Genomic DNA, 5,636 nt, shown 5'->3' with positions numbered 1-5,636 from the left:
ACACCAAAGAAGATATTTACACCATATCTTATGATAGCTTTTCCTGGTGACAGGCTTTCGAGCCTGAATTAAGGTATCAATGACCGACTCGGAGAAACCACGTTTTGATAAAATCAAGCGTTCAATCTCCAAGCAGTCAGCCGCAGAGAAATTAGATTTGGATGTTTGAAAGGACCTTGGAGTAGAAGGTCCTGCCTGAGCGGCAGAGTCCATGGTGGAAAGGATGACATGTCCACCAGATCTGCATACCAAGTCCTGCGTGGCCACACAGGTGCTATCAAAATCACTGAAGCCCTCTCCTGCTTGATCTTGGCAATCAGACGAGGGAGGAGAGGAAATGGTGGGAATACATAAGCCAGGCTGAAGGACCAGGGCACTGCTAGAGCATCTATTAGCACTGCCTAGAGATCCCTTGACCTGGACCCGTAACAAGGAAGCTTGGCGTTCTGACGAGACGCCATCAGATCCAGTTCTGGTTTGCCCCATAGTTGAATCAGCTGGGCAAATACCTCCGGATGGAGCTCCCACTCCCCCGGATGAAAAGTCTTCCGACTTAGAAAATCTGCCTCCCAGTTCTCTACTCCTGGGATATGGATAGCTGAGAGATGGCAAGAGTGAACCTCTGCCCATAGAATTATCTTTGAAACCTCCAACATTGCCAGGGGGCTCCTTGTTCCCCCCTGATGGTTGATATAGGCTACAGTCGTGATAATGTCCGACTGAAATCTGATGAACCTGACCGCAGCTAGTTGAGGCCAAGCCTGAAGAGCATTGAATATCGCTCTCAGTTCCAGAATGTTTATCGGAAGGAGGGCTTCCTCCTGAGTCCACGAACCCTGAGCCTTCAGGGAGTTCCAGACTGCGCCACAGCCCAGAAGGCTGGCATCTGTTGTCACTATAGTCCACTCTGGCCTGCGGAAACTCATTCCCCTGGACAGATGGTCCCGAGATAACCACTAGAGAAGAGAATCCCTGGTCTCTTGATCCAGATTTAGCAGAGGGGACAAATCTGTGTAGTCCCCATTCCACTGATTGAGCATGCAAAGTTGCAGTGGTCTGAGATGTAGGCGGGCAAACGGAATTATGTCCATTGCCGCTACCATTAGGCCGATTACTTCCATACACTGAGCCACTGACGGCCGAGAAGTGGAATGAAGAGCACGGCAGGAAGTTAGAAGCTTTGATAACCTGACCTCTGTCAGAAAATTTTTCATTTCTACTGAATCTATCAGTGTTCCTAGGAAGGAAACTCTTGTGAGAGGGGAGAGAGAACTCTTTTCTTCATTCACCTTCCACCTGTGAGACCTCAGAAAGGCCAGAACATGTCTGTATGGGACTTGGCAATTTGAAAAGTCGACGCCTGTATCAGAATGTCGTCTAGGTAAGGAGCCACCGCTATGCCCCGTGGCCTTAGAACCGCCAGTAGGGACCCTAGAACCTTCGTAAAGATTCTTGGTGCCGTGGCTAACCTGAAGGGAAGAGCCACAAACTGGTAATCCCTGTCTAAGAAGGCGAACCTGAGGAACTGATGATGATCTCTGTGAATCGGAATGTGGAGATAAGCATCCTTTAAGTCCACGGTAGTCATATATTGACCCTCCTGGATCATAGGGAGGATGGTTCGGATAGTCTCCATCTTGAAGGATGGGACCCTGAGAAATTTCTTTAGGATCTTGAGATCCAAGATTGGTCTGAAAGTTCCCTCTTTTTTGGGAACTATAAACCGATTTGAATAGAAGCCCTGCCCCTGTTCCTCCCTTGGAACTGGGTGGATCACTCCCATAACCAGGAGGTCTTGAACACAACGTAAGAATGCCTCTCTCTTTATCTGGTTTATAGATAATTGTGAAAGATGAAATCTCCCCTTTGGAGATGAAGCGTTGAAGTCCAGAAGATATCCCTGGGAAACAATCTCTAATGCCCAGAGATACTGGACGTCTCTTGCCCAAGCCTGGGCGAAGAGAGAAAGTCTGCCCCCTACTAGATCCGGTCCCGGATAGGGGGCTACTCCTTCATGCTGTCTTAGAGGCGGCAGCAGGTTTTTTGGCCTGCTTCCCCTTGTTCCAAGCCTGGTTCGGTCTCCAGACTGGTTTGGACTGGGCGAAATTTCCCTCTTGTTTTGCATTAGAGGAAGCTGAAGCTGCGCCACTTTTGAAGTTTCGAAATGAACGAAAATTATTCTGTTTGGTCCTTAATTTATTGGACCTATCCTGAGGAAGGGCGTGACCTTTTCCTCCAGTAATATCAGAAATGATCTCCTTCAGGCCCGGCCCGAATAGGGTCTGTCCTTTGAAGGGGATGTTAAGAAGCTTAGACTTTGAAGTAACGACTGCTGACCAGGACTTAAGCCATAGCGCCCTGCGCGCCAGAATGGCAAAACCTGAATTCTTAGCCATTAGTTTGGTTAGATGAAAAACAGCGTCAGAAATAAAGGAATTAGCTAACTGTCCTGTCTAAAATATCATCTAACGGGGTCTCCACCTGTAGAGCCTCCTCAAGAGACTCGAACCAAAAATCCGCTGCAGCAGTAACTGGGGCAATGCGTGCAAGAGGCTGGAGAATAAAACCTTGATGGATAAAAAATTTCTTAAGGAGACCCTCCAATTTTTTATCCATAGGATCTAAGAAAGCACAACTGTCCTCGACGGGGATAGTTGTACGCTTAGCTAGGGTAGAAACAGCACCCTCCACCTTAGGGACTGTCTGCCACGAGTCCCGTATAGCGACATCTATGGGAAACATCTTTTTAAAAGCAGGAGGGGGAGAGAACGGAACACCTGGTCTATCCCATTCCTTAGTAATAATTTCCGAAAACCTCTTAGGGACTGGAAAAACATCAGTGTAAACAGGCACTGCAAAGTATTTGTCCATTTTACACAATTTCTCTGGAACTACAATGGGGTCACAGTCATCCAGAGTCGCTAAAACCTCCCTGAGCAATAAGCGGAGGTGTTCAAGCTTAAATTTAAAGGCTGTCATTTCAGAATCGGACTGAAGTAACGTCTTCCCTGAATCTGAAATCTCACCCTCAGACAGCAACTCCCTTGCCACGGCTTCGGAGCATTGTGAGGGTATATCGGACATAGCTACTAAAGCATCAGAAAGCTCTGTATTTGTTCTAGCCCCAGAGCTGTCTCGCTTTCCTTGTAACCCTGGCAGTTTTGACAATACCTCTGTGAGGGTATTAGTCATAACTGCCGCCATGTCTTGTAAGGTAAACGCATTGGACGCGCTAGATGTACTTGGCGTCACTTGAGCGGGAGTTATAGGTTCTGATACGTGGGGAGAGCTAGATGGCATAACCTCCCTTTTGTCAGTCTGAGAAACCTCTGGTGATAAATCTTTAAATGCCATAATATGGTCTTTATAATTTATAGAAATTTCAGTACATTTGGTACACATTCTAAGAGGGGGTTCCACAATGGCTTCTAAACATATTGAACAAGGAGTTTCCTCTATGTCAGACATGTTTAACAGACTAGTAATGAGACCAGCAAGCTTGGAAAACACTTTAATAAATGTGAAACAGCAATTAAACAAAAACGGTACTGTGCCTTTAAGAGAAAAAAAAACTATCACATAAACTGCAAAACAGTGTTAAAAAGTAGTAAACTCTTCGAAATTTTTACAGTGTGTATAAGGGACTAAAGCAGCATTGCACGCACTTGCAAATGGATGATTAACCCTTTAGGCCCCAAACCGGATTTGAAAAACGTTAAAAAACGTTAACAAGCAGTTAACCACCTTGCCACAGCTCTGCTGTGGCTCCTACCTGCCCTCAAATACGATTTAGGGAAGAAATAAGCCCTCTATAGTGGTCCTCAGATGCCAGAGGACTCCTTTAGGGAAGCTGGATGTCTCAGTCTGAATATGAACTGCGCATCTAGAGCGCGAAAATAGGCCCCTCCCACCATGCACTCGATGTCAGAGGGCCTTAAGAAAATACTCCTAGGAGTATCTGACTAGCCATGTGGAAACTAGGCCCCAAAAAAATATTTATCACCCTCAGAGAAAAAAAACGTTTTTTTTTTTTTGTTTTGTTTTTTTTCAAAGGAGCTTTATTTCACAGATAAAAGTATTAACATGGAGAAAGATATGCTTCGGGGCGGAGCCTGGCTGTGCAGGAGTATGGCCGCGTTTGAATAGTGCTCCCGAGCCGTAGGTCGGCCAAAATGCTATCAAAATAATAAAGAGACCTGAGCTATGACCTAAACTGAGCCTAAGAACCAAGGGAGCCACTGCTAACTAACTTTCTGAGTTGTGATTCTGTGTCCCCCGGTGTTACCTGTTACCTGCGTACTACCTGTACTATCCGTGAACAACGTGACACACTACTATCGGGCTGCAGTGGATCTGTAGCCCAGTTTGCAGCATCGGCGCTGAGCTTGCCGCCCGACTTGTGTCTTAGAGTTTGGGGTTTTGCCGCCAATATCGCCAATACCGCCAATACCGGAGAAAAGGAGAAAGGACCGGGTACCTCTGAGCGCCTGCGCCTCTCTACTTGTGGAGCGGGTATTTCTCGCATCGGCTGCTGTGGTGCTGTGGGGCGGCTGGCGGAGGGAGACCGGAGGCGTGCATAGCCCGGCGTCTCGGGCATACAGCTGGAGTGGTGTTCTTGAGGTGCCGTGAGACTTGCTTTCTAGCCTTCCTAATCTTTCTAACCTTCCTCCATAAGGATTGGCGATATACTGCTTGTATCACTGTCAATAAACACGGCAAAAGGGGCTTAGAGACTTCACGGCTCTACAGAGGATCACGGCCTGTTTATTGAGTGGGTGTGTGTGTATTAAGAGCTTACACAGAGTTTACATAGAGCTCACAAGTATTGGGGGTTATAAGTTTGAGAAGGGGCGAGGAGCAGCTGGTACAGGCTTGAATTTTCTGGGTTGCTGGCAAAAATACCTGAGTTGATAAGGATAAGCTGAAGCTTTCAGCGCATACTGGTTTCTCAGGATTCTCATCATCCCCCAATACTATATAATACAGCACACAATACAGTATACCATTCTGCCTATTCTACAGCTGGGACACAAATCTAAAGCAGATTAACACAGCAGGAATTATCACAGTGAGTCTGCAGTGTCTTTTTTTTTTTTTTTCTAACAAGCTGATATTGGGACTGCAAAATCTATTAACACCATCCTGCCTATTCTATAGCTGGGACATAAATCCAAATTAGATTAACACAGCAGGAAATAACCTCTTTTCTAATAAGCTGATTTTGGGATTGCAGAATCTACTAATCCTATAAGCAATATTATTATGTCACAAAAAAAGCCTGGGGGTGAAAAGGGCACGAAAACAAGAAATATGAACTACTACACTAAGCCCACTGGATCTCAAGTACCTAGTGCTGACCAGACACAGACATCCTCAAGAGAAGATGCTGTAGCCTTACCCGTAGCTTTACCTACTCCTGAATCCTCACAATATGTTACTAAAGAGGACTTGAAGTTTTTATCATCTAAAGAGGATATAAAAGGAATAGCAGCAGACATCAAGAATTTATTTGGTGAACTAAAAAGAGACCTAGCTGAACTCTCTCAGAGGGTTAATATTGTCGAGACCTCACAGGCTACAATGCAGGAAAAGCTGCAGGATAACACCTCTCAGATTCAACAAAATACCAATGCTAT

The sequence above is a fragment of the Bombina bombina genome, chromosome 4, assembly GCF_027579735.1.
Source record: "Bombina bombina isolate aBomBom1 chromosome 4, aBomBom1.pri, whole genome shotgun sequence".
In the NCBI taxonomy this organism is placed as follows: Eukaryota; Metazoa; Chordata; class Amphibia; order Anura; family Bombinatoridae; genus Bombina; species Bombina bombina.
This window is presented reverse-complemented; position numbering follows the sequence as displayed.